Consider the following 12746-nt stretch of genomic DNA (forward strand, 5'->3'; position numbering starts at 1 on the left):
GTGGGACCTTGCCTCAAAAAGAAAAAAGTAAAGAAAAGAAAAGAAAATCTGAAAGGGAAAGCAGGCATCAACTTCCAGGGATCTAATAACTTCCTAACTTAAAGCAACAGAATTTACCTAACTTAACTTTACCTACTTAACTTTTGGACTTTTCATTTTAAAACTTTGCCTTTAGCAGTGGACACTGTCCTCAACACAGCTACAGTTTATGTAACACAGAGTCCATATGATATGGGGCATGTCTGTATCCAAATGTCATATGTTAGAAATAAAGTATTAAATATTAAGGTGTGGCATAATTATCTGACTTTAAAAATCATCATTTAGTGGCCGGGCATGGTGGCTCACGCCTGTAATCCCAGCACTTTGGGAGGCCGAGGCGGGAAGATCACCTGAGGTCAGGAGTTTGAGACCAGCCTGGCCAACACAGTGAAACCTTGTCTCTACTAAAAATACAAAAAATTAGCCGGGCGTGATGGTGGGTGCCTGTAATCCCAGCTACTTGGGGGGCTGGGGCAGGAGAATTGCTTGAACCTGGGAGGCAGAGGTTGCAGTGAGCCGAGATCGGGCCACTGCACTCCAGCCTGGGCGACAGAACAACACTCTGTCTCCAATAAATAAATAAATAAATAAAATTAAATAAAAATCATCATTTAAAAATCTATTCCTGGCCGGGTGCGGTGGCTAATGCCTGTAATTCCAGCACTTTGGGTGTCTGAGGTGGGTGGATCACCTGAGGTTGGGAGTTCGAGACCAGCCTGACCAACATGGAGAAACCCTGTCTCTACTAAAAACACAAAATTAGCTGGCGTGGTGGCACATGATTGTAATTCCAGCTACTTGGGAGGCTGAGACAGGAGAATCGCTTGAACCTGGGAGGCAGAGGTTGCAGTGAGCCAAGATAGCGCCATTGCACTCCAGCCTGGGCAACAAGAGCAAAACTCCATCTCAAATATATATATATATATATATATATATATATTCCTTTTTATATGCATGATGCCTAATGCAAACAAAACAAATATACAATTTTTTATTAACAATTAAATGTCACAGCATGTAAGATTAATCAAGCTGGACCTGGTGGTGCCCATCTGTAGTCCCAGCTACTGTGGAATCTGAGGAGGGTGGACGACTTAGGCCCAATGACTAATTGCTTTGAGGGTGTAATGCCCAATGATCGTGCCTGTGAATAGCCACTGCACTCTACCCTGGGTGACACAGCAAGACATTGTCTCTAAAATAAAACAAAGCAAAACAAAAAATTAATCAAAAACAAGTCTTTGGATAGCTTGGGCCCTGTCTTAGTCAGTTTGGACTGCTGTAACAAATTATCATAGACTGGGTAGCTTCTAAACAACAGATATTTATTTCTCATGGTTCTGGAGGCTGGAAGTCTGAGATCAGGGTGCCAGCACGGTTGGTTTCTGGGGAGGGTCCACTTCTTGGTTCATGGACAGCTGTCCTCTCATTGCATCCTCATGTGGTGGAAAGAGGGCAAAGGAGATCTCTGGAGTCCCTTTTACAAGGGCACTAATCCCAATCATGAGGGCTCCACCCTTATGACCTAATCACCTCCTAAAGGCCCCACCTCCAAATCCCATCACCTTGGGCACTAGGATTCAACATGAATTTTAGGGGACACAAATATTCAGTCTATGGGAGGCCTCATTTCCACAAAAATATATAGAAGCATATTTTTAAACTTGGAAAAATATTAATCTAGATGTTTCTGATGAAGAAACTGCTCTGTCTGAACCCCAGCATCCATTTTGAAGTCATCTATAGGGGATCTTCCTTGCCATGTGGTAGGAGTGCCTTGTAAACACCCTCTGCCTGGCACCTACTTCCAGCCTTACCTGGCTCCAGCCCCTCCTCCTCACTTCTTCGAGAGTGATCTATCTAATACATAAATAAGCGATCAAATCACCCCCTTCCAAAAATCCTTCTGTGGCTCTGCACAGCTGATGGAACGGGATTTTTACTCAGGATGAGCCAAAAGAGCTCTGTAATTGGATCTCCAGACATTTCTCTAGCTTCATCTCTTGCATATCCTTCAGCAAACAGGGTTTGAAATGATTCCCATTCCCTAAACACTCTATCCTCCTGGCCTTCATTTTTGCTGTTCACACGGCCTAGAACGTACGTACCCTTCCCCAGAGGAAGATCTGCTGGGAACCAAGAGAAGCTTACACCTCAGGCCTCCTTACTTGAATGGGCCTCTCCGAGTCCCTCAGTCTAACACTGTATTCCTAATTTTCTATCCTTTTTTTTCCTAAAAGCAACCTCCCCTTAATTGTCTACATTTAAGCCCCATAAACCTGGGCCTGCCCTTGCTTCCCCTCATCCTCCCTGGCCCCCCACTACTGGTTGGATTTTGATTTACTGAGATTGGTCTTCGAAGTCAAGTTGCCTCTTCCTCCCTGGATGGACACACACACACACTCACACACACACACACACACACACACACACCCTCCTTGACCAAACTCTAGCCAGGCGTTTTTTTGAGCCCTCTTCTTGACTAGACCTTAACCTTGGCTTATAAAAACTACAGACTCTCAGCATAAATGATTTCATCCAGTCTCTTCCCCTCACATGTCAAGACTTGACCAAATACTAACACAGCCTCTAACGGCTCCAGGCTGCACCCCTAGGATGAGCAGGAGGTCGAGACTCTGGCTGGGAGATGCAGCTGGAGGTGAGTGATGCCAGGCCGGGTCCCAGGCACATCACGTGCACGGCACAAAGGTGCTGTTCCCATCCAAACGGAACTAACCTATGTGAGAGCTGGGGGTGGGCAGGGGTGGGGAATTCAGGACCCTTATCCAAGTCCTGGGGCGGCCAGAAGCCCCCTTGCAGTGAACCCATCTAACAAACCCACACTGAACATGCACACACACACATATACCCCAGCGCTTTGTCCTGGCCGTGCTCTGGGGATCCCTGAGCTCACTTCCTCCCCTGCCCACAACCCATAGCCAATTCCACCCCTGCCTGACTCAGGGTGGCAGCAGGGAGTGCAATGCCAAGTGTTTGAGGGGCTGGCTGGGTGCACTGGGCTCCAGGGTCCATGTGAGTGTAAAACTCAAGCACACATGGCAACCACGCTACTGCCTGCTGGGATCCAGAAAGCCCTCCACAGAAGGCCAGGTTGTTCATCACACACTCAGTTTCCTTGAGGAACAGGCACCCTTTGAAATGTGCATAGCAGTTCCGAAGGGCTGCTAAAACCCGTGGAAAAAGGGAACTGCACATAAGATCTAACACTTGGCTTCCATTACATGCTTGACTGCTGCAAAACACACTTGCTACATGGCATATTTGCATATGTGTTGTTCAAATTGTGATTAAAAAAAAGAATAAAGTTAAAAAAAAATTGATTCCAAACCATAATCAATCTCATGGCCAAACTAATCAAGAGCCATTGATCAAAGAGCCTAGTGCGGATGACAATCCCATTCCACAGGCTGCAAATGTGGAGTTTCAGTTTCCCATCCTGAGTACACCTGATGTGAAACTGCACTTCTATGTCCAATTCCAGTGCACATAGAAGCACATTTCTCTTTTCTACTAACACAGACAGGACCAACGTGCAATTATCATATTTCTTTCATGACATGTTCTTTTCTATCAAGGAGGAATAAGGACCAAAACGGTCGTTTAAAAACAAGCAAATTTCTCTCTCTTTTCATTGGTTGAGCAAGTGGCTTCTTTCCTAAGTTTGTATTGTTATAAACAATATATAAAGTACAGAGAATAATTAAATTATCAAGTCATGAAAAGATACAGAGAGCTGGGCTCAGTGGCTCACACCTGTAATCTCAGCACTTTGGGAAGCCGAGGTGGGAAGATTCCTTGACCCCAGGAATTCGAGACCAGCCTAGGCAATGTAGCAAGACCCCTATCTCTATAAAAATTTTAAAAATCAGCCAGGCGTAGGGGCACATGCTTGTAGTCCCAGCTACTCAGGAGGCTGAGACAGGAGGATCCCTTGAGCCTAGGAGTTTGAGGCTGCAATGAGCCGTGTTTGTACCCCTGCACTCCAGTGTGGGTAACAGAGTGAGACTCAGTCTCAAAAAAAGAAAAGACAAACATGGAGGATATGCATATTACTGAGTGAAAAAAAGCCAATCTGAAAAGGCTACATACTGAATGATTCCAACTATATGACATCCTGGAAAAGGCAAAACTATGGAAGCAGTAAAAAGATCAGTGGCTGCCAGGGGTTTGTGGGGAGGGAGGGATGAATAAGCAGAGCACAGAGGATTTCTAGGGCAGCAGAACTACTCGGAATTATCATGGTGGGTACATGTCATTATACATTTGTCCAAACCCACAGAATGTACAACACCAAGAGTGAACTCTAATGCAAACTCTGGACTCTGGATGATACTGATGTGTCAATGCAGGCTCCTCAGCTGTAACAAATGTACCAGGCTGGTGGGCGGGGGGAGGGTAGCTGTGCACTTGGGAGCAGGGGATATATGAGAACTCTGCACTTTCTGCTCAGTTTTGCTGTGAACCTAAAACTGCTCTAAAATATAGTCTATTAAAAAAAACTGAGCTAAGAGCATCTCAGAGAGTATTAGTACCCACTCTAGAGAAGGGTAATATTTAATCCATCAAATCCCTTACATTTAAAATCTTCAATAACAACAAAAAAAGTACTGGTAGAAGGATAACTTCCGTATCTTACGTACTAAGAACAAACTTTTTTTTTACTTTTTTTTTTTTTTTTTTTTTTTTTGTGAGACGGAGTCTCGCTCTGTCACCCAGGCTGGAGTGCAGTGGCGCAATCTCGGCTCACTGCAAGCTCCGCCTCCCGGGTTCACGCCATTCTCCTGCCTCAGCCTCTCCGAGTAGCTGGGACTACAGGCGCCCGCCACCACGCCCGGCTAATTTTTTGTATTTTTAGTAGAGACGGGGTTTCACCGTGGTCTCGATCTCCTGACCTTGTGATCCACCCGCCTCGGCCTCCCAAAGTGCTGGGATTACAAGCGTGAGCCACCGCGCCCGGCCAAGGACGGCTGCCTCCCCGTCGGGGAATCGAACCCCGGTCTCCCGCGTGACAGGCGGGGATACTCACCACTATACTAACGAGGACGACTTTTTTTACTTTTTAAAAATTTTTTTATTTTTATTTTTTTTTAGGTTGGAAGGATTATATATATATATTTTTATTATACTTTAAGTTCTAGGGTACATGTGCACAACGTGCAGGTTTGTTACATATGTATCCATGTGCCATGTTGGTTTGCTGCACCCATTAACTCATCGTTTAGCATTAGGTATATCTCCTAATGCTGTCCCTTCCCCCTCCCCCCACCCCACAACAGGCCCCAGTGTGTGATGTTCCCCTTCCTGTGTCCAGGTGTTCTCATTGTTCAATTCCCACCTATGAGTGAGAACATGTGTTGTTTGGTTTTTTGTCCTTGCGATAGTTTGCTGAGAATGATGGTTTCCAGCTTCATCCATGTCCCTACAAAGGACATGAACTCATCATTTTTTATGGCTGCGTAGTATTCCATGGTGTATATGTGCCACATTTTCTTAATCCAGTCTATCATTGTTGGACATTTGGGTTGGTTCCGAGTCTTTGCTATTGTGAGTAAGTGCCGCAATAAACATACGTGTGCATGTGTCTTTATAGTAGCATGATTTATAATCCTTTGGGTATATACCCAGTAATGGGATGGCTGGGTCAAATGGTATTTCTAGTTCTAGATCCCTGAGGAATCGCCACACTGTCTTCCACAATGGTTGAACTAGTTTACAGTCCCACCAACAGTGTAAAAGTGTTCCTATTTCTCCACATCCTCTCCAGCACCTGTTGTTTCCTGACTTTTTAATGATCACCATTCTAACTGGTGTGAGATGGTATCTCATTGTGGTTTTGATTTGCATTTCTCTGATGGCCAGTGATGATGAGCATTTTTTCATGTGTCTTTTGGCTGCATAAATGTCTTCTTTTAAGAAGTGTCTGCTCATATCCTTCACCCACTTTTTGATGGGGTTTTTTTCTCTTGTAAATTTGTTTGAGTTCTTTGTAGATTCTGGATATTAGTCCTTTGTCAGATGGGTAGATTGCAAAAATTTTCTCCCATTCTGTAGGTTGCCTGTTCACTCTGATGGTAGTTTCTTTTGCCGTGCAGAAGAAGAGCAAATTTTAACGCCTAAATTTATTTATCAAGTCCATTCTTAGAATGACTGAATCAATTAGAAGTGGCTCACTTACTCTTCAGAAAGCTATTCTCATCTATTCTGGAAAAATATATGACATACAGCCAATGTAGGCCCAGCTCTTCTTCACATGAAGTTTTATTAATCTAACTCCAGCTTTCTGATGTCTGTGCAGAGAGTCTAGTTTGTCATTCCTCTTAGTTCATGTCACTCTATCATCACTGGCCTCTGCAAGGTCCCCGAAATGAACTAAAATGCAGATACTATCACTCCATTCTGAAAGTCTGTCCTAGCAGTGTGAACAAACAACGCAACCAGGTTAGGAGGGTAGAAGATAGCTGTGTCACACACCACGCTGATAAGAAAAGCCTCCAGAATTGTACCCTAGAAGGCTTAGACTGGGGGAATTTTGAACCATTCTTATTCTATAAGACACTAGAATGTACATGCCAGGTAGGCAGGAGTTTTAATAATTTTAAAATGACTTTTAACATTTAAAAATAGTTTTCATAGACTTGATATATCACTGCAAGAGCTAAATTTTCCTGGAGACAAATAGAACCTCCCATAGTCTCCCCAGCATCTCCAGTTTGCTTTCAGGGATGGCAGCTTTCCAACCCATCTCTGGAGGAAGACCACATGAAATGGAGCTAAATCAACAGGAGCAAACAAACCTCTCACCTCCCAACTTCCTGAGGGTAAGGGTAGGCGACCCCCTTTGAAAAGCCCTGGAGTGGGGATGTAGGTGAGGGGTGCTGGCCAGGGGTCATCTGCATAAGATATGTGTGATGGGAGGAATTTGCATGTAAGGCAAATCAGAACTTAATGATTATCTAAGGGAGAAGACATTTTCATTTTTTACGCAGAGATGTTCAGCTGAACATTTCATGTGGTTCACATAATTTATTTTTTACTTGTATCTATGGCTTTCCATGAAACCCAAGGAGATAATGTGAGTTGGCCAAAGTCACATCAGGTTAAGCAGCTCAGCATGGATATTTTTTAAAGTAGCTGATCCTCTCCAGGCTAAAAATTCTCTGCTTTAAACCCTCATCAGCAAGACTGCTTTAGATACTGGGACAATATAGTGAGTTATAGAATCTGAGTTGAAAGCAACATTAGAAGCCAAGTTCCATCCTCTCTCTGTCTCTCTCTTACACACACACACACATACACACACACACACACACAACCCCATTTAGCCACACCTCAAGAAAGATGATCTGTCTCTGTTTGGTAACCAGTGAATGATGTTCAACACATTATGAAGGAGTCTCTTAAAATCCTATATACTGAAAATGTCTACATCTTATGACCTAATTCTAATAATTTGCCTAATAGAAAAATAATTCAAAGGAAAAAAAAGCTAAAAGCTAGGAAGATAGTCTGGAAAAATAATAGTTGTTTCTAATAATTGCTATTCTAGATAATGTAACATATTGGGAAAAGAAATTAAATATCAAATAATAAGGTAATGGCAAAATAGTATTACTATGGGATATTATATAGCTATAAATGATAACTATGAAAACTCATTAGAATTTTTTAATTGGCCAAGTTATAAAATACTAAAAAGTATGTACATGTAGTCCTAATGCTGGTGAAGATACAGTTAGATGTATCATCAAACACGGACATTAGGGGTATCCTTTTTTTAGGGATATACATTTGACCAGGATTTCTGAAATATAATTGGTATTTTGGAATAAAATCCTTTCAATCTATTCAGGCCATTTGCCTCAGTAATTTTACCTCCAGGAATTTATTCTAAAGAAATAATACGACACCTAGACAATTTATACAGATACAGAAACGGCACACCATTATTTATAATAGCAAAACATTAAAAACAACCATATGTTTCACATGAGGGGAATGGTTAAATTCTGGTAGATCCATTCAAGAAAATGTTATGCAGAAAAAATGATATAAATCTATATCTATAGGTACACATAAGCATGCCTCATTCTATTGCACTTTGCTTTAATGCACTTCACAGATATTGTATTTTTCTACAAATTGAAGATTTGTGGACTGATACTACATTTTTTTTTACAAATTGAAGATTTGTGGCAATGCTGTGTAGAGCACATTGGCACCATTTTTCCAACAGCACGTGCTCCTGGGTCTCTGTGTCACATTTTGGTAATTCTTGCAAGCTTTCCCACTTTTTCATTATTACTATATCTGTCATGGTGATCTGTTATGAGTGATCTTTGATGTTACTACTGTAATTATTTTGTAGTACCACCAACCTCACCCATATAAGACAATGAGCTTAATCAATATATGTTGTGTGTGTTCTCACTGCTCCACTAACTGGCCATTCCCCCGTCTCTCTCCCTCTTTTGGGGCCTCCCTATTCCTGAGACACAACAATATTGAAATTAGGCCAATTTAATAACCCTACAATGGCCCCTAAGTGCTCATGTGAAAGGAAGAGCCCTATGTCCCTCACTTTTTTTTTTTTTTGAAATGGATTCTTGCTCTGTTGCCCAGGCTGGAGTGCAGTGGCGCAATCTTGGCTCACTGCAAGCTCCACCTCCCAGGTTCACGCCATTCTCCTGCCTCAGCCTCCTGAGTAGCTGGGACTACAGGCGCCCGCCACCACGCCTGGCTAATTTTTTGTATTTTTAGTAGATCTGGGGTTTCACCATGTTAGCCAGGATGGTCTTGATCTCCTGACCTCGTGATCCACCCGCCTCAGCCTCCCAAAGTGCTGGGATTACAGGCGTGAGCCACCGCACCCGGTCCCCCTATGTCCCTCATTCTAAATCAAAACCTAGAAATAATTAAGCTTGGTGAGGAAGACATGGCACAAGCTGAGATAGGCCCAAAGCTAGGCCTCTTTTGCCAAGTTGTGAATGTAAAGAAGAAGTTCTTAAACCAAATGAAAAGTGCTACCCCAGTGAACACAGAAAGGATTAGAAAGTGAAACAGCCTTATTGCTCACATGGAGAAAGTTTGAGTGGTCTGGATAGAAGACCAGTCTGGCCACAACAGTCCCTTAAGCCAAAGCCCAATCCAGAGCAAGGCCCTAACTCACTTCAATTCTATGAAGGCTGAGAGAGGTGAGGAAACTGCAGAAGAAAAATCTGAAGCTAACAGAGGGTGATTCATGAGGTTTAAGGAAAGAAACTGTCTCTGTAACATAAAAGTGCAAGGTGAAGCAGCAGGTGTGTGAGCTGCAGCAAGGTGTCCAGGAGATCTGGCTCTGACCATGGATGAAGGTGGCTACACTCAAAACAGATTTTCAGTGTAGATCAAAACAGTCTTTTGTTGGGAGGAGATGACATTTAGGACTTTCATAGTTAAAGAGATTTTTTTTTTCTGTACTTGAATTTACTTTCGAAAAATCTCTTGGAAAAATCATAATTTCATAATAAAACAGGGTTTCTTTCTCTTTTTCTTTTTTTTTTTTTTTTTTTGACAGAGTCTCACTTTGTCACCCAGGCTGGAGTGCAGTGGCGCAATCTCGGCTTACTGCAACCTCCACCTCCTGGGCTCAAGCGATTCTCCTGCCTCAGCCTCCCAAGTAGCTGGGATTACAGGTGTGCGCCACCATGCCTGGCTAATTTTTGTATTTTTAGTAGAGACAGGGTTTCGCCATGTTGGTCAGGCTGGTCTTGAACTCTGGACCTCGGGTGATCTGCCCACCTTGGCCTCCCAAAGGGCTGGGATGAAGGCATGAGCCACCGCACCCAGCCCATCATAAAACTATATTAAAAAATAAAATATAGCAGAAAATTAATGACCTTCTGGGATATTCTAAGACCTCAGAAAGTAAAACACCTGCTTCTGAGAGATCATTCTTGCTCATAAAAGTCCCCAGGAGGCCAGGTGCAGTGGCTCATGCCTGTAATCCCAGCACTTTGGGTGGCCGAGGTGGGGGGATCACGAGATCAGGAGATCAAGACCATCCTGGCTAACACAGTGAAACCCTGTCTCTACTAAAAATACAAAAAAATTAGCCGGGCATGGTGGCGGGTGCCTGTAATCCCAACTGCTCGGGAGGCTGAGGCAGGAGAAAGGCGTGAACCTGGGAGGCAGAGCTGGCAGTGAGCTGAGATCGCGCCACTGCACTCTAGCCTGGGTGACAGAGCGAGACTCTGTCTCAAAAAAAAAAAAAAGTCCCCAGGAGTCCTAAGAACCATCCACCAGTTATAGCAATGGAAGTTGAAAGAGGTTAAATAACTTACCCAAGGTCACGTATACAGAAAGAAGCAAAGGTAAATCCAAATTCAGGCATAGTGACTACACTACGTTAATACCCGATTCTTCTGTTATGTACTTTATTATTATTACCATTACTCCTATTACTACCACCACTACTACTACTGCTACTACTATTACTATTATTATTAGGATGTAACATGTTGTAATATATTTTACCAATTATTTGAAAACCATTCTAACAAAGCCACTTACTCAATTTTATTTCTCAATATGTTTTTGTTTTTAATCAAATCTCAAGTCATGTGTATATAAGAAGCACAGGCGAATGTGTTTTCAGTGCTGTGACTACAAAGTTTATGTTCCTATCCTATACGTTATTAGTTTTACCATTACTGCTTCTACTACAATGATGATGGAGATTATTAGGGTATGTCACATCATATAACATTCTAGCAATTACTTTTAAAACATTCTAGCAAAACAACACCACTCAATTTTATTTCTTTCTAATTTTTTGTTTTTAATGTACTCTTCATTTTGACTCTGGTAGAGGGATGTTTTCAGTTACAAAGCATTTAGGTTGCACAACCCATTAGTTTGAGTAAGTTGCACACTAACGTCGGGCAACACTAGCGGGAAAGCTCTATGTCTGGGTCAGCACATGTGTGTTTGGGGTGGGGTTAATTGTGAATTAAACATCACCATGTCTTCTGGGTTTCCATCTGATGTGTAAAGGGCTTGGATGCCCATAAAGCAGTCTAGTGTCATTTGCAATTAGACTTAGATTAGTCATAAACGTTTATTGCAAACTCTAGTGCAAAAAAAAAGTTTAAAAAAGTATAATTGATATGCTAAGAGAGAGGAGGAAATAGTATGATATAAAATGCTCAAGGCTGGGCACAGTGGCTCATGCCTGTAATCCCAGCACTTTGGGAGGCCGAGGCTGGAGGATCACTTGAGGACAGGAGTTCAAAACCAGCCTGGCCAACATGGTGAAACCCCGTCTCCACTAAAAAACTATACAAAAAGTAGCTGGGTGGGGTGGTGCATTCCTATAATCTCAGCTACTCAGAAGGCTGAGGCTGAGGCTGGAGAATCTCTTGAACCCAGGAGGCAGAGGTTGCAGTGAGCCAAGATTGTGCCACTGCACTCCAGCCTGGGTGACAGAGCAACACTCTGTCTCAAAAAAATAAATTAATTAATTAATTAAATAAAATGCCCATAAACCAGAGAAAGCAGAAAAGTGAGGATTACAAAAAAAAAAAAAAAGAAAGAAACAAAGGACAAGATAACGAATAGAAAACAGTAACCAATATAGCAGACATTAATTCAACCAAATAAATAATCACTTTAAATTTGTGTGGTATAAATATATCAATCAAAAGGCAGAAACTATATGAGTGACCAAAAAAAAAAAAACAAGACAACTGTATGTTGTCTACAAGAAACATACTTTAACTATAAACCCAGATAACTTAAAAGTAAAGGATGGCGAAAGATATACCATGCTAACATTAACCAAAGGAAAACTGGAGTAGCTATATTCATTTCAGACCAGCAGACTTCAGAGCAAGGAAATTCATCAATGATGAAGAGAGCCATTATATAATGATAAAGAGGCCAGTTCTCCAAGAAGACATAACAATCCTTAATGTGCATGCAACTAACAACAGAACATCAAAATGTGTGAGGCAAAAACTGATAAAACTGCAAGGAGAAATAGACTAATCCACTATTATAGCTGCAGACTTCAACACTGCACTTTCATTAACTGACAGATCCACAGGCAGAAAATCAGTAAGGACATAGTTGGACTGAACAGCACCATCAATCAACTGGATCTAACTGACATTTATGAAACACTTTATCCAGCAATAGCAGAATACCCATGATTCTCAGGCTTACATGGAAAATTCATAAGACAGACCACATTTTGGGCCATAAAACATACCCTAACAAATTTAAAAGAATAAATAATACCATGTTACTCAATCATCATGTTACAGCAAATAACAGACACCATTAATCTGAATGTATCTTATTTGCCATGGAAAATGAAACAGAGTTTATCTCTTAAAAATCACAAAATGAAACAATTTGCTGTGAAATAATGTTTCTGCTACCTATTAAAAAAATCCCAAGGCTTATAAATCTAAAGAAATGGTAACATATTCACTGGGAATTATTTTTTTCCAGAATCAAAAAGGTTGTCAATTTTTGCACATCAACAGAGTGACCTGAATCTTGGCCTGTGTCCTATGCTTTCCCTCCTTTGCACAATAGAGAAATACTCTTGTTTCTCTGAAGGCCAGTTTCCCCACTAGGCTCTGAACCCCAATTCCTCTCACTTTCTCCTTTGTCTTTTGCATTATCCATAACCTCCCCTA

At 41.9% G+C, this 12746-nt stretch overlaps 1 protein-coding gene and 1 non-coding gene across 2 annotated transcripts in view; both read right to left on the bottom strand.

Moving 5' to 3' along the window:
- KIAA1549 (KIAA1549 ortholog) overlaps window positions 1–12746 on the bottom strand; it is a 117100-nt gene that overhangs the window by 567 nt on the left and 103787 nt on the right. The window lies entirely within an intron of this gene.
- Window positions 5035–5106, bottom strand: TRNAD-GUC (transfer RNA aspartic acid (anticodon GUC)). Its single transcript has one exon. It is a non-coding gene; the product is annotated as a tRNA-Asp (tRNA).

The sequence above is a fragment of the Hylobates moloch genome, unplaced genomic scaffold (genome assembly GCF_009828535.3).
Source record: "Hylobates moloch isolate HMO894 unplaced genomic scaffold, HMol_V3 SCAFFOLD_1, whole genome shotgun sequence".
Lineage (NCBI taxonomy): Eukaryota > Metazoa > Chordata > Mammalia > Primates > Hylobatidae > Hylobates > Hylobates moloch.